Here is a 6,000-nt window from a genome sequence, read left to right on the forward strand (position 1 = left end):
AAGAATTCTGAAAAAAAAGATTTGCCATTCTAGGGAATTCTCTGGCAGTCCAGCAGTTAGGACTCTGGGCTTTCATTGCTAAGGGCCCAAGTTCAATCTCTGGCAGGGGAACTAAGATCCCATAAGCTGCCTGGTGCCACCAAAAAAATTTTTTTTTGCCATTCTCTTTCTGTTCTGGGTAAGCGTGAGAGGCCTGTTAGATATCCTGTGGCCTGACATATCCTGTGGATATGTCAAGGGGGTGGTCTCTTGGTATGCAAGGAGTGGAAATCAGGATAGAAATATAAACTTGAGTTATCAGTGTTTAAGTGGTATTTGAAGATGGTATTGGAAGCTATTAGAACAGTAAGATCATCCAGGGAGAAAATACAGATAGAGAAAGAAAAAGGGCCTTCCTCATAGGCCAGGCTATGAACTGTGAAGTCTATCCAAAGAGCAATCAGAAGGCATTGAAGGGCATAATAAAGAGATGACATGATCACATATCTGTGGGTTTAAAAAACAAACAAACAAACCAAAAAATCAAAACAATCCCTCTGATTGTAATGTAGGAAATAACCCAGAACCAGAACAGATGAAAGAGGCTCCGTTAGGAGACTCCTGTGGTTCCTGGCAGAAGCTGATAATAGCCTGGTTTATAGTGATGAGAGTGGAGATGAAGAGAAGTGGTCTGGTTTAGAAGACGTCTAGTCATGATTTGGTGACTTGACAGGGTAAAGAAGAAGTCCAGACAAGGATTGTGAGCTGCTTGAACAAACAACTGAAAAATAAAGATACCTCTTCCCCCCCACAAAAAAGGAGCCTTAGAAAGTAAGTTTTTGAGGGGAAGATAATTGAGTCCATTTTGGGATATGCTCAATCTTAAGGTACCCACAAAATATCTAGACATTCTAGGTAGGCTGTTGGATATTGTGGTAGGTCTACTATCTGCAGATTAAGGAATTAAGTTCAGAAAAGTCAAGGACGTAGGGTCAAGTATACCTTTCCCAGATGCCAAGATTCAAGGACCTGAGTAGTTGAACAGAGAGATCTCACTGAGAGCTATGACTCAAATATTGATACTTACTTCCTAGATTCAGTCAGGCATCTGAAAACAAGAAATTCATTCAAATCATTAAGACATGATGTGACAAGACATATTTTGATGAAAGAAGTCATGTTTTCACGCCAACTCCTAAGCCTGAGTTAGAGGATGGTTATGAACCAGAATGATGGCTTTTGTGTGCAGCTTTGTTTTTTTAAGAGGCTGTGGTGAGAGGGAGCTGGGGGGCTTAGAAGACTGGATCTGTGCCAGAGGCAGCACTTCGTGCTGGGTGTGGTGTGGCAGCAAGAACTGTCCCTGGGGTTCCTTCACCTCTGCCCTGCTCACTCGCCCGTGGAAGGGGATCTGGACATAGTTCGGCGCCTGCCTGGCTTCCATCCCTGCTCACCTGGTTACCCCGACCGGAGCTCCAGGCCGCCGCCCTAACCAGGAGGCCCTGCGCTGGGCATCCAAAGGGGCCCGGGGCTTCTAAGGCTGCCTCAGGAGGCGGCTGCGGAATGGGGACTGGGCCCGAAATCTCCTTCAGAGAAAGGCGCCAACCTCACTAGAGAAACAGGCCGCTGCCAGTTGTTACCTCAGACCCAAGGACCTCCCAGGCGCGGCCTGGCTCTTTCTTACAGGGGTTCTTAACGCCTCATCAAATTGGCTTGGGCCAGGGTACCCACTAAAATCTGTTCTTTAAAAAGAGCGGGCGCCGACCTCGCACGAAACCTGGCTTGCTGACCTGCTCGCCCTCGTGCCGAGCCTCAACTCTTGCCGCAGGCAGACCAGGCCTTCAGCGCACGCGCAACTGCGCACCCTGGTCGCCAGGTAGGCCCGCTCCGAGGCCTGGGCGCGGTCTGCGCGTGCGCGCCGCTGAGACGCTGCCCAGGGGTCGCGCGAGACCGAGATCTGGGACGGCGCCCCACCTCACGCGCCCCGCCTGCGGGAGCACAGGTTCCCAGTGTCTTTCCCTGGTTCCTGACCTCCTCTGCCTGTTGGTCTTTCTGTGCCTGGTGTGGGTGGATCGGGTACTGTGGACCGCGGAGCCCCCACTGTGTGTCGAGCATCGTGGTGGCGCTTTCCGTACACGTGCTCCCTTAACTTTCACCCCTGTACTGTACAGCTGTTAATATCCCAATTCTAAAGAAGCCAGGAAACAGGAGCGACTTGTGGACACGCAAGGACTCGAACACTCAGATAAGTTTTTGTGACTCCAAAGCCCAGCACCTTCCCATCCACTTCCTGCTGATCAAATTCTGACTGCGTTGTGAATTATTAAACGCCTCAGTCCCACATTCAGTGGATCGGACTGGGTGTCCTGAGTTCCTGATAATGGACCTGCCTACTTGGGAGATACCCCTCGGCCACAACTCTTATCCCTGTAGCCCTGCATTCTCCGGTCTCCATTTTTACTGTTCCTGCCATCCCCTCTGCATGGAATACATCCCCCCACCAGTAAGGCCACCCCATTTTAAAGCCTACTCCACATGCTGATGGCTGAGTCTTGTGTATTTTTCATACTCAGGACTACTGAGCACCTACTATCAGCTAGTACTTCACAAGGGCCTGGGAAAGGAAGGCAGGAAAAGAGAGGAAAGAAGTGGGAGTGGGAGGAGAGAGGAAACTAGATCCGAGGAGGATGCCTACCCCATCCAAAGAGGGCATCTGCTAGCCAGTCACCTACTGAAAGAAGGGAAGTGTGGCCTGGTAATGTCCAATCTGATTTTCTTGAGAAACCTCCCAAAGTGTTGGCGGGGCTTTCCTAGTGGTCCAGTGACTAAGAGCCCATCTTACAATGCAGGGATAATGGTTGGGTCCCTGGTCCAGGAAGATCCCACATGCTTTGGAGCTGCTAAGCCTGTGCACCACAACTACTGAGCCTGCACGCTGGAGCCCAGGAGCCAGGTACTAAGGCCACGCACACCAGAGCCTGTGCTTGGCGTCAAGAGAAGCCACCACAGTGAGAAGCCAGTGCACCGCAGCTAGAGAGTAGCCCCTGCTCTCCACAACTAGAGAAAGCCTGTGCAGAGCAATGAAAGACCCAGTGCAGCCAAAAATAAATAAAATTATTTTTAAAATAAAAATGTTGGCAACAGTTGAAAAACTTGAATACACTGTGTGGACTGAAACAAACACATTTGTGGGCAGACCTAGCTCTTGAGCCACCTATATGTAGCTCTGACTTTGACTGACACAGTGAAAGTTGACCAAGTGGATACGGCTTGAGTCCCAGCGCAGGGCACCTTCAGGCCACTATTGGGCGCACATCCCTTGCACTCTCCATGCCTGGGAACCAACAGAAAAAAACCTTTTTGGGTAGAGGTGGAGTCAACCCAGGGAAAATGAATCAGTCTGCTGAGAGCCTGAAGAAAACTGTTGTGTACCTGTGCTGGTTACTTTCTATCTATTTACCTGGACATTGTTTGTACCTAAGATTGTGGTAAGGAAGGTCATGAGTCTTACACGACCACCTGTGTAACGTGTGTAAAGATTTCCTGTGGAGGAGGTCCCCTGGCCAGGCATAAAGGACAGAGGAAGTAACCACTGTTTGGACATAAATAGCCCTCAGTTTCAACCAGCTTGGAGGGAAATAGGCAGAAACCCAGGGGATTCCAGAAACCCCTGGGGCATTATTACAACCCCAAATGACCAAACACCGACTACCAGTCATCTACAACCATGGAGTGCTGAGGGAAACGAAAGGAAAACATAAACACTATGAAGGGATGAGACTGAACCAAAGTGCTCTCTGGCAGACACATACCTGCACATACACGCACTGCTATGGAGGCACGGAAGCAGCATTTGGTGGCTCCAAGGTGACTTCTCAGCCCATGTGGCCCACTGGCATCTTCTCCCTGCCCGAGGAGAGTGCCAACTCCATGGTGGGCTCTATCCTTTGTAATGAGGCCAGGGTTGCTTCCACTGGCTCACGCTGAGGGCCCAGAGTAGCATGCAGCTTGTTCTGTCTGACTATTTGCGACCACATGGACTACAGCACGCCAGGCTTCCCTGTCCTTCATCATCCCCTGGAGCTTGTTCAAACTCATGTCCATGGAGTTGGTGATGCCATCCAACCACATCATCCTCTGTTGTCCCCTTCTCCTCCTGTCTTCAATCTTTCCCAGCATCAAGGTCTTTTCTGATGAATCGACTCTTCGCATCAGGTGGCCAAAGTATTGGAGCTTCAGCTTCAGCATGTCTTTCCAATGAACATTCAGGACTGATTTCCTTTAGGATTGACTGGTTTGATCTCCTTGCAGTCCAAGGGACTCTCAAGAGTCTTCTCCAGCACCACAGTTCAAAAGCATCACTTCTTCAGTGCTCAGCCTTCTTTATGGTCCAGCTCTCGCCTCTATACATGACTACTGGAAAAACCATAGCTTTGACTATTACAGACCTTTGCTGGCAAAGTAATGTCTCTGCTTTTTAATACGCTGTCTAGGTTTGTCATAGCTTTTCTTCTGAGAAAGCATCTTTTGATTTCATGGCTGCAGTCACCATCTGCAGTGATTTTGGAGCCCAAGAAAATAAAGTCTGTCACTGTTTCCATTGTTTCTCCATCTGTTTGATATGAAGTGATGGGACTGGATGCCATGAATTTAGTTTTCTGAAGGTTGAGTTTTAAGCCAGCTTTTTCACTGTCCTCTTTCACCTTCATCTAGAGGCTCTTTGATTTCTGCCATAAAGGTGGTGTCATCTACGTATCTGAGGTTATTGATATTTCTCCTGGCAATCTTGATTCCAGCTTGTGCTTCATCCAGCCCAGAATTTTGTATGATGTACTCTGCCTAGAAGTTAAATAAGCAGGGTGACAATATACAGCCTTAATGTACTCCTTTCCCAATTTGGAACCAGTCCATTGTTCCATGTCTGATTCTAACTGTTGCTTCTTGACCTGCATGCAGGTTTCTCAGGAGGCAAGTCAGGTGGTCTGGTATTCCCATCTCTTTCAGAATTTTCCACAGTTTGTTGTGATCCACAGTCAAAGGCTTTAGTGTAGTCAATGAAGCAGAAGTAGATGTTTTTCTGGAATTCTCTTGCTTTTTCTATGATCCAGTGGATGTTGGCAATATGACCTCTGATTCCTCAGTCTTTTCTAAATCCAGCTTGAACGTCTGGGAGCTCTTCGTTCACATACTATTGAAGCCTAGCATGGAGAACTTTGAGCATTACTTTGCTGGCCTGTGAAATGAGCACAATTGTGCAGTAATTTGAACATTCTTTGGCATGCCTTTCTTTGGGATTGGAATGAAAACTGACCTTTTCCAGTGCTGTGACCACTGCTGAGTTTTCCAAATTTGTTGGCATATTGAGTGCAGCCCTTTCATAACATCATCTTTTAGGATTTGAAATAGCTCAGCTGGAATTCTATCACCTCCACTAGCTTTGTTCATAGTAATGCCTCCTATGTTCCTTCCCACTTGATTTCACACTCCAGGATGTCTGGCTCTAGGTGAGTGATCACACCATCATGGTAATCTGGGTTATTATGATCTTCTTTGTATAGTTCTGTGTATTCTTGCCACCTCTTCTTAATATCTTCTGTTTCTGTTAGGTCCATAAGAGTTGTGTCCTTTATTGTGCCCATCTTTGCATGAAATATTCCCTTGGTATCTCTGATGTTCTTGAAGAGATCTCTAGTCTTTCCATTCTATTGTTTTCCTCTATTTCCTTGCATTGATCACTTTGGAAGTCTTCCTTACCTCTCTTGGTTATTCTTTGCGACTCTGCATTCGGATGGCTATATCTTTCCTTTTTGCCTTTGTAGGCATACAGCTACCGGAGGAATTCTTACCTGAGACAACAGGAGACCCTTTCGTGGGAGCCAACACCTGAGCAGAAATGCTAAGTGCCAAAATTCTAGGAGTGGAATTAGAGCAAGTGACATTATTGGATGAGGTGGGGAGGCCAAAGTGAGTATTTAACTTAGAGTAGGTTTAGGAACTTGGAGCCAGTGAGATAAAGAGCTAATA

At 47.5% G+C, this 6,000-nt stretch overlaps 1 protein-coding gene and 1 long non-coding RNA gene across 2 annotated transcripts in view; one reads left to right on the top strand and one right to left on the bottom strand.

Annotated features, from left to right (window-relative positions):
- The window catches only part of MAJIN (membrane anchored junction protein), a 25,378-nt gene extending 23,498 nt beyond the window's left edge, over positions 1-1,880 (bottom strand). The window contains exon 1 of the mRNA XM_015461312.3: positions 1,767-1,880. The gene's annotated coding sequence lies outside the window, so the exon portion shown is untranslated. The remainder of the gene's footprint in view (positions 1-1,766) is intronic.
- Positions 1-4,549, top strand: part of LOC132344207 (uncharacterized) — a 4,976-nt gene extending 427 nt beyond the window's left edge. The window contains exons 2-3 of the long non-coding RNA XR_009493368.1: positions 713-810; positions 2,148-4,549. This is a non-coding gene — a long non-coding RNA (uncharacterized lncRNA). The remainder of the gene's footprint in view (positions 1-712; positions 811-2,147) is intronic.
- The last annotated feature ends 1,451 nt before the right edge of the window (positions 4,550-6,000 follow it).

Source organism: Bos taurus, chromosome 29, assembly GCF_002263795.3.
Source record: "Bos taurus isolate L1 Dominette 01449 registration number 42190680 breed Hereford chromosome 29, ARS-UCD2.0, whole genome shotgun sequence".
Lineage (NCBI taxonomy): Eukaryota > Metazoa > Chordata > Mammalia > Artiodactyla > Bovidae > Bos > Bos taurus.